We start from the raw sequence: 11,182 nt of genomic DNA on the forward strand, positions 1-11,182 counted from the left end.
GGGGTGTTTAAAGAGGAAAGGAAATCAATTTTCCCCACTCCTTCATTAGAAGAGGCATCTACTGGATCGAAAGCGCTTTCCTTTGCAGAACAATTGGATTCTATTCACAATGTTCTACAGGGCAAATGAGAGTGGCTACTTTGCAGGTTTTACTCACTCCCAAAATGGAGCTTTCAGTTTTTTTAAATAATGCCAACTATGCCAAGGTTAGTCTTCTTAGCCAATATATATCCTGTTGGTTACAAATGAAATGTTTGAACATTATAGGAAAGTAGAGGAATGGACTGGCTATAGATTGGAGGGTTGAGATAATGGTTCAAAGTCAACATGGTGCCCATCTCATTAACAGATATTCAGGGGAGAAGGAAAGGGTCCAGATAGGTATAGGAAGGGTGGAGATGCTCTCCTTCTAGGCCTCTATAAGTATGTGAATGTAGCAAATACCAAGCATGCATTATTTGTTTACAGTTATTTAGAGTGTTTTCTGGATATTTTACTTATTTATTATATTGGTGGGGAGTATCAACATACGCTGATTAGTTTGTAAAGTATTTGACTCTTCTTCCAGATTTCCCTATTCCACAGGCCTTCTGTTGAGAATTATGGCATATACCCATGACCCCAACTAGAACACAACGAGAAATGCTCCCTTCCTAGTTGCTCCTTCCTATCTGGGCTTTTTTTTAAAAAAAAAAAAAAAGATGGGCTCCAAAAATAGCACATGCAACCATTTTATCTCTGTCCCTTATTTTCGCTTGTTGTGGCTTCTTGGATGCATGACTTTTAGAGAAGAGGAAATACAGTGGACCAATATCTGTTTGCAATTGCTGCTGACTATGGGATCTGGATGTGCCTGCAAGAGAAATAGTTCAGAGGCAGCTGTGGCTATATTTTGCATTCTCTGTGGGTTTTCTTATGCAGCTGTGCTTGTCAATTCACCCTGTGTGGGCGCACCATTATCACCGGCTTGCCTGGCCTTCCTGCTGCCTACCTAATTGTGTTTGTGGAGCATAGCAAACTGAACAAATTATTTTCAAGTTCTTATCTTTTTCTTGTTATTCAAGGGTAGCATGGTTCAGTGCATGCTGTTTAATTTTACTTACTTTGCTGGCTGATTACATGCCAGAAACCAATAGGAACAGCTTCCTTATCAAAGGATTGTATATGAGAGAAATGTTGCAAAGTAGATACGGGGTGGAGGATTTCCACAGATATTTGAAATTTGGTAAAGGCTGCCACTCCATTTTGTCACTCACATTTTTGAGTGACAAATTGCAGATTTACTTATTTTAACAAACAAACATTAATTATTTTTCATTTCAGGATTCCATTTGTCTTTGTCACCAAACGTCTTGCAAGCTAGTGTGTTGGACTTTGACCTGGGAGACAAGGGTTGAAATCCTTACTCAGCTGTGAAGCTCACTCAGTGACCTTGAGCTGGCAGTTGCAAAGCTTTCCTGGAACACCCTGAAACAATGTAATTTCTGACCATTTGGGAAAACCATAAAGGTGACCAGGAGTGGGCACTGAAGTATGCCCCTGGTACTACCACCACTGAATAATATAACCCCTCCCTGATTAAACAAATGGGTGGTACTCAACTAAGTTTAACTCAGACTAAGTTAGGTCCAATGATGCTGTCAATAAAACTTAGCTGAATGCCATCAATTAGCTGAATGCATCTTCTGAATTCATTTTGGGGCAAATAGAAAGTGAACCAAAATGATGATGGACTACACCAAAATGGTGAAATTGACTGCAAAAATCAGAAACCAGAAAGAGAAGAACTTTAAGAAGGAATGGGAAAAATTCACAGTGTACTTAAAAGAACACTGTAAACAACTTAAAACTTTGGCAGAATTTGCGGTAAAATTGGATTATTTAAGAAAAATAGAGAAAATAAGTGAAGCAGTGGGAAAAGATTGAAAATGGTAACCGTGGAAAGGTGGAGGGGAGTCAAAGGATTTAGGGAATCCTAAATGATGCTTATTGTTTGAATTTAAATTAGCAGTGTAAAACTCAATAAAAAAAGATTTATAAATGGAAAAAAGAAAGTGAAGCAAATAGGCCCATTTGGCTCCATTTGCTTTTCTCTCAAAGCTAATGAACACCTTCCATGTGAACTAACTAATTTTTTAAAATTAAATTTTGGAATTCAAGTACTTGGCATTCATTGATTGCTTTGATTTATCAGGGTCAGATCTAAAATTACAAGAAGTCGTAAGCTGTCAAATATGAATTACCATTTCATAACTATCAAATACTGTCACTTATCAAATACCATTGCTTATTATCTATCAAATGGTATAAGATTAAAAATGCCATTACATTCCATTACATGTCATTACATGTCAACTATCAGATAGGATCTAATATTAAACACCACTCTGTGACAACTATAAAACACTGCTAATTATGATGTGCAAGTTGTTGTCAAAATACCTTCAACGTTACTCTAGGTGGTTTCAAAGCACATGAGAAGCTGCTAGCTGAAAGATAACTTGCAGGGCAATAGGTACCTTCCTCTGAAATGGGCAGCCACAGGGACATGTTTAGGGTGTTTCATGACACACTCTTCACTAATACCCTATGCAACGCCATGTGAATTGGGTGTTTATCCTAACACAAGTCCACAGAATCTTTGAAAGCATGCACAGGATGTGGTTTAGCTAGATAATTTAAGAATCTGAACTTAATGGTCTTACAGTGTCACTGTTCCTCTTTAGATGGTTATGTGTATGACTTTACTTACTTTACTTTACTTACTTCACAAACTGAAAATATGGGATCCCCTGCTCATTATATTGAGTGGAGCCAGCCCTGCACTTTTATTTATTCATTTATATTTAAGGTAAAAGTCATCATGCAAATCATTGTGATGCGGAATCATATCATCCGGTCAATACAAAATAAACTTATATGGCATCTATCAGAGGATACAAAATATCAACTGCCTGATACTAAATATTTTAATAAAACATTAATTATTACAGTCAAGACCTGGAAAAAATTCCAATAATATTTCATCATTTCATTCATAGAATATTCAACTTCATTGGGGGGGGGGGGAATGGATTTTCAAGAGAACAAATTAGTTTCAGTCATATTTTTGAGTGGGGTATAGAAGACACTTTTAGAAGATATCTGAAGGCAGCCCTGTTTCGGGAAGCTTTTAATGTTTGATGTATTACTGTATTTTAATTTGGTTGGAAGCCGCCCAGAGTGGCTGGGGAAGCCCAGCCAGATGGGCGGGGTATAAATAAATAAATAAATAAATAAATAAATAAATAAATAATCCTGTAACACACTCACCAGCGAGCCTACAAACTCAAGTCTATGTTTCAGCTTAACCAGCCCCTTTTGGTTAACTTCACTGCTGCCACCAAGTGGATATCTTGGGTTTGTTTATTGGCTGCCACTGCTAAATAGCCTTGAGGACTTTGTTATTTTTTTCTGTGTTTTGCACTGTCCCAGTCCTACTGGGTAAAGTGGCCTACTAATTATCTATACTAAGGCCTCAGACTTATTTCAACTAAACTCGGTTGTTTCTAAATGTTACTAAATGTTTTTGTAGGTAACAAGTTTTGGAAAATATGTTCTCACTTCCCCTTATTTTCCATTAGAGCAAAACAGAAACAATAGAGAAGAATACAACCTAAAAGTAGACTACATTGTTTCATTAACCATGCCAATACTTACTGAAGACTTTAGTTCAGCTTCTGAGTCCGCTTGCCTGCTAGCTTCCTTCTTCTGCAATGTTCCAACTTCTACAGTATTCTAGCTCATTGGTTTCAGCTTTGCCTGCTGTTGCATTCTCTCTCTCTCTCTCTCTCTCTCTCTCACACACACACACACACACACACAGCATATCCCATTGGCCCATCATGTAGCATCCTTGCCATGAGGTATCCTGAACCAGCTTTTCAAAGCGAAGAGCAGCCAAGTCACAAAGCAGAACCAAGTCCCTGTTTGAAGCAGCAGCCAAACGTCTTTGGCTGTTGCGTGTTCAGATCCTGAGACCTCCCTCCTTAAATAAATACACATTTGATTCAAATTTTAGTTTTGGTTTTTGGCAGAATTTAGGCCACAACTTTATTGATTACTGAAAGTGAGTGGTTGCATAGGCTCTGGTTCAACTAGCTCCCTACACCCTTGCAGGTAGCGCTGACCCAGAGCTCTGTCATAGGTCAGCCAAAGGTGAACACCTGAGGTAGGTGAAAAGCCTGGGAGCAGACTCTGTTCACCCCCCCAGATGCTCCCCTGGACTCAGGAACAGCCACAGCCCGCTTTCGGGAGTTGACCAAACCAAGTTGATTCCCTGGATTCCTTTAACGGAATACCCTTCACATAGGGATGGCAAGACCGTTCTCAGGGATATCACCTGAACCAGTGCCTATCCGCAACTTTAGAATTTGTGACGTTTTGCTACCCAAATGGCTCCAGCCAATCAGCCAAGTGGGAAAATTCCTGCCATGCCCCTGTCCCAACGACAGACGACACACAACAGCATAGCAAGGTCAATCGCAAAAGACCCTAAATATAGGGAGAGGTGGGCGGGTGCTCCAATGCACGAGCCGAAAGAGGAAGCTCTGGGTCATGTGCATGGGTATATATATAGGACCCTTGATCCATTTGCACTGCAACCCATTGGCTAGATCAAACCCAGCATTGAGGGACCTCCAATTGGGCATAGTGGCTACCCAAACGGCCCCACCCACAACCAAGAGGTCATTCTCATAGATTTCACCGCAACACGTGCCCTCTTTGAAGGACACGGTTTGCAAAATAAACTCAAAATCCCTCAGCTACTCATTGAAATGTAAACCCATCATCCACCCCAAAGTGCTGAGAGTTTCACAGGCCTCCCCCCAAGTTGTTGATATTTTCTTCATGAGAAGGAAGCGGTGGGGGAACTTCTTCCAGCCTTTCTTTCTTTCTTTTTGCCTGTGTCAATTCATCAGTGTTCAAATCCCAGTATCACGTGAATTCAGAACTTACACATTGATGATGCTGAAAATAGAAATTGTATTAATAGACCTGGAAAACTGAATACCCTTGTAATGGAAGAAGTACATATGTAACATCGTTTCCTAGCTTGGTAAGGTGAGTTATTTCACCTGAGGGACAACTTAATACAATAGAGTGCATAAATCTGGAATGCTGCCAATACCTCTGTATTCAAGAATTTCATTCACATTAATAAGCTGACGGTGTGTAGATCTCAATTAGTAAGATAAGCTGGAGCTATCAGAGACAATTCAAGGAACACATAGCAGATTTCACTGATCTTCATCTTTAGGCCATGTGTACAATGTTTAAAATTTGTAGGTATGATGCACACAAACACAGATTTATGAGTTGGTGACACCCTTAATATTTTGAAATATAGAAACTGGAAAAGTGACAAAACACCTACGATAAATGAGTGGCAGGTCCAAATGATAGAATATCTGCAGTTGGCTATGATGACAGGGAGAGTTAGAGGCTATCCAAAACAGAAAGTACAGAAAGAATGGAAAATCTTTAAAGAATATCTAGAAAACTTTTGTTATAATAAACATCTCCTGACAGAACTAGAATGATTCTTGCAAAACAAGAAATATAGTGTTTTTGGTATCTGGTGAAAACAAAGAAAGTAATACAACAATTTGGAATTGTGTGTGAAAAAATAATAGAAATAATAATACGAGGAGTCTAATCGGAAGTCAAATGTGTTTATTTTATTTCTCTCTTTTTAAATTCTTCCTTTGACCTTTCTTCTTCCTCTTCTTCTTTTTCTTTATACCCTTTTTCTTTGGTCTTTTTTCTTTTGATCTGCTAAGAAAGAGATAAAGAGACAAAAGCTAAATATGAAAATCTGAGTAAGTTAAAGTGATGTTCTGTAACTTGTCAATCATTGTTAAAGATGGACAATTGTAATGAACTGATGTAGTTACTGTAGTTTTTCTTGTTATTGTTGAATCTTAAATAAAGTATGTGGAACTCCATAATAATAATAATAATAATAATAATTTGAATTATAATGAAGGAAATGCCCATTCCAGGCTGCTAAAAACTAGTGTTATTTTTCTAGAGACATCTCAGTCATTGCCATTCAAAAGCAATATCTCTGGTTCAGGCAGTGTGATGGAATGCTGTTATTTCCATATTTTTTTCTCCCTTTCTTGCACAGTCTAGAGGCCATAATCGAGGCACAAGAATCTGCTCATTCAATTCTGATTATAAAGTTAGACCAAATATTAAATAATGCTTTCAGAAAATCACAGTGTGGCTACACCGTTGATCGAGACATACTACCACCAGCACATAACTTAGGCACTTTAAGCTTACCCTGGCTGCCCATTAAGTTACTGAGCCAAGTTCAAAATTATTGTATTAATTTGTATTGTATTAATTGTATTGTATTAATTTATTGTATTAATTTAGGGACGCGGGTGGCGCTGTGGGCTAAAGCCTCAGCGCCTAGGGCTTGCCGATCGAAAGGTCGGCGGTTCGAATCCCCGCGGCGGGGTGCGCTCCCGCTGCTCGGTCCCAGCGCCTGCCAACCTAGCAGTTCGAAAGCACCCCCGGGGGCAAGTAGATAAATAGGTACCGCTTACCAGCGGGAAGGTAAACGGCGTTCCGTGTGCGGCTCTGGCTCGCCAGAGCAGCGTTGTCACGCTGGCCACGTGACCCGGAAGTGTCTCCGGACAGCGCTGGCCCCCGGCCAATAGATGTGAGATGGGCGCACAAACCCCAGAGTCTGGCAAGACTGGCCCGTTCGGGCAGGGGTACCTTTACCTTTACCTTTTAATTTATGCAGCCCTTAGCAACATGGGGCTGAGATAGCTTAAAGACCAACTGATGCCTTATATCCTAGCCTGGTCACTGAGATCTTTGGGGGTCTGTTGGTGGTCTCTGGTGGTCCAAATGACCAGCACGTAACTACTAGAAGCCATACATTCAGTTTTATGCTAAATGCTTATTGTTTTTCCTGTACTGTACAATACTTATAAATGTGAAAAATTAAGTGGTATATAAATGTCTTAAATAAATGAAGAGCTACAGGTTTTGTATGTGCTTTGTATTAGTTGCATACTGCTCAATGTGTTATGCTTCCTAATGTGCTTAAAGGTAAAGGCACCCTTGACCATTAGGTCCAGTTGCGGATGACTATGGGGTTGCGGTGCTCATCTCGCTCTACAGTGGTACCTCAGGTTACATATGCTTCAGGTTACATGCGCTTCAGGTTACACACTCCGCTAACCCAGAAATAGTGCTTCAGCTTAAGAACGTTGCTTCAGGATAAGAACAGAAATCGGGCTCCGGCGGTGCGGCAGCAGCAGGAGGCCCCATTAGCTAAAGTGGTGCTTCAGGTTAAGAATAGTTTCAGGTTAAGAATGGACCTCTGGAACGAATTAAGTACTTAACCTGAGGTACCACTGTATACGCCGAGGGAGCCAGCGTTTGTCCGAAAACAGCTTCCGGGTCATGTGACCAGCATGACTAAGCCGCTTCTGGCAAACCAGAGCAGCGCACAGAAACGCTTAGAAAAAACAATTAATTTGTGAAGCCTTGACTTAGTTTCTTCAGTTGGAATCTAAAAGAACCTTTGATTACTACAATTGGTGTAAAGAGACTATTACAGCAACTTTGTAAAGGTATCTATATTGGCAACTGTGACCAATAGACATTGATGACTTCCAGTGCAATCCTATACATGTCTACTCTGAAGTAAGACCTATTGGGTAGGTAAAGGAATGCGCTCTTAATCATTCCCCTCCCATCTTAACAATCCTGCAACTTTGACATTTCTTTTAGATTTCTCTCTTACTCTATTTTATGGTTAACTCTCTCAAATCCTCACATAAAAAAACAAAAGAAAACAAAAACAAAATTATATCTGTAGTGTTGTTTTTATCTCTCCACTGTGTATATTTATACTATAACAAATTCAGGTCAGTGACTTTCTTTCCTTTTGTTCTTATAATGATGGGCGCAATGGGACACTATTTATGTTTGATTCTATTAATAAAAGCTACCATTACTGAAAATTGGCTTATTCATTTTCAGTGCATCCACAATGGGATGAGGTTATGCGAAGAGAAATCAATAAAGCAGATTTAAGAACACAGCATAATTGTAAACTTTTCAACAGAAGAGACAGAAAACATTAAGTGGGTTTGTAATGCAACCCAAGGAATGGTGACTTGAATGTACAGTAGTAGATTTCCGTCAGTATTTATCAAGAGACTGAGAGATAAGATGGTGCTAGAACGTGATTGGAAAAAGTAATACATATAACCGAAAGATAAGTGTGTTTAACAACTGACTTTATCAAAGTGAGTTGCTGCAAATAGGATGTAGAACTGCAACTGGTGATTTATTCTACTTGAGAAACAATTCATTCTGTGTCACACGTACTTCATTCCTGCTTCTCTTTCAAAGTAAATACAACTTGGAAGATGTACTTCTGCACACTCCGAACTAGGACAAATTCATTCTATCCCAGCTGCAAATGGAACTATTTTGGTATGATTCTTAACATTCTTTTGTATGTCAAAGGTCTTTATTAAGGGATTCTGAAGGGACTCACAGCAAAGGCAGTGACAGACATGTTGCCTATAATTCTTAACAATGTACCCTTAATAGGGTTTTATCTAACTTGCATATACAATTATTATTTTTCTTTCACAGCCCAAATTATATCACTGTAAAAAAGTGACAGAAAACACAAACACAAAAGCATCTCCCACCCCCCACAAATTCTTAGCTGTAGTCACACAAAATCTCTCGTAAGCTGAATCTTGCTGGATCTCATTGTATCTGCTTTTCCATCTCTGCTTCCTCTGTGATCTTTGGATAGGCACCAGAAAACTGATTACAGGTCACTTTCACAAGAAAAATAATAATTTAATAACAAAAATTTATTATTTATACCCCACCCATCTGGCTGGGTTCCCCCAGCCACTCTGAGGAACACCATAGAAGTGAGTAACTTCAAATTTTGAGGAACTTTGCTTAATCTTCTCAAATACATTGCATAAAATAAGTTCATCACCAACTTGTTTCCAAGGGCCCTGGACATACCCAAAGGAGAAAACAGGCATTATTCCAACTGTTTGGAGCTAATAAGCTAGTTTCCCATAGTGGTGGCTGCTCCCTGTTTCATCTGTCCCACTAAGCATGTGCTACCCTGTTAAAGTGATGTAGAGGAGTGGGATACACAAACAGCATGAAAGACTGCGTCAAGCATAATCTACAGGCCACTGGAATTCCTGTGTGCCTCCATTCGATGCTAACCTGGTTAACATTAGGATACCTTATACATTGTTGTTGTTGTTTAGTCATTCATTCGTGTCCGACTCTTCATGACCCCCTGGACCAGAGCACGCCAGGCACTTCTGTCTTCCACTGCCTCCCGCAGTTTGGTCAAACTCATGCTGGAAGCTTCGAGAACACTATCCAACCATCTCGTCCTCTGTCGCCCCCTTCTCCTTGTGCCCTCCATCTTTCCCAACATCAGGGTCTTTTCCAGGGAGTCTTCTCTTCTCATGAGGTGGCCAAAGTATTGGAGCCTCAGCTTCACGATCTGTCCTTCCAGTGAGCACCCAGGGCTGATTTCCTTAAGAATGGAGAGGTTTGTTCTTCTTGCAGTCCATGGGACTCTCAAGAGTCTCCTCCAGCACCATAATTCAAAAGCATCAATTCTTCAGCGATCAGCCTTCTTTATGGTCCAGCTCTCACTTCCATACATCACTACTGGGAAAACCATAGCTTTAACTATACGGACCTTTGTTGGCAAGGTGATGTCTCTACTTTTTAAGATGCTGTCTAGGTTTGTCATTGCTTTTCTCCCAAGAAGCAGGCTGCTGTCACCTTATACATACTGCACATCTATTGACTGCCTGGTGCCCAAGTCGCTAGTTCAGGCATCCCCAAACTCGGCCCTCCAGCTGTTTTGGGACTACAATTCCCATCATCCCTGACCACAGGTCCTGTTAGCTAGGGATGATGGGAGTTGTAGTCCAAAAACAGCAGGCAGGCCAAGTTTGGGGGTGCCTGCGCTAGTTGGTATAGCTAGAAGAAAATAAGGACTCTAACATTAGCATACCTTCCATGTTTCCTGTTTTAAGAGGGACGTCCTGGATTGACAGAAGTATGTCTGTGGCACTGGCGGAAGAGGAGGCCACAGAGGAGACTGTGCCTTTCCCTAGGCAACACCAGCTGCTGCAGTGTCTCCCAATGCTGAACAAATCAATTTATTCAGTCACTGACCAGAGTGGTTTCCCAATGGGCCAGTACAGCCTTTTCTTAGGCTTTTCTGTGTGGGTATTTTGTCTGTTGTTGGGGGGGGGGCAATGCCTGTTCCCCACCCATGAAATAGCACCAGGTTGTCCACATAACAGTTTTTATATTTCCAAATGTGCCCCTCATGCCTCCAAAGTTTGGATGCCCCTGTATGAAAATGCTGCCCAAATTGAGCCTTTTTGAATGGCTGGATAACAAACTTGTGCACTGATTCATCCATTTTCTGATAACTGCATCTCTGCAGTTTTACTGTTCTGACAATTTTGAATTCATCATTCTGCTAAACTTTTACGTGTATAAAAATGGTGCATGTGCACTTGCTTTAGGAATACCAAGGCGGCAAAAAAGAAAAGGAATTGTGGACTAGGCATGCAGTTTTAAATTGCTCCTGAAAATATAACCCCCTGCTACACTGCTCTGCAGAGGTCAAAAGTACAATTAATATTGATGCAGTTGTAGGGCAACAAAAGAATCAAGTCGGCACATTCTTGACTTCCAGACTAGTTAGCACTAATACGTCCTGGGTCAGCATTACTGCAGCTTAGATTTGTGTCTCCTATATTTATCCTGCCAAAGGTTTACCGCTTTAAATTATCTAGCTCTGTGACACAGCATAGCTTCACTCACACTAGATCTTTATTGGGTGGGTGGAGGTCAGGGTAAAATAAATTGCATCAGTGTATTTGTGTGATCAATTGATTGCAAGGTCAAATGCAGCTTAAATTCAGAGGGAGCGCTGGAGACCCAGGACATTCTCTCGAAATCAATGACTGCTTGAAAAGGTGTGATAACTAGAGGCTTTGGACCATTAACACCATCTGGTCATTAAGCCCTTGAAATTGTTATAGGCTTTATAACCTTTCTTATCTAAAGCAAACAATTAAACATTTTA

Source organism: Podarcis vaucheri (assembly GCF_965113315.1).
Source record: "Podarcis vaucheri genome assembly, chromosome: 5".
Lineage (NCBI taxonomy): Eukaryota > Metazoa > Chordata > Lepidosauria > Squamata > Lacertidae > Podarcis > Podarcis vaucheri.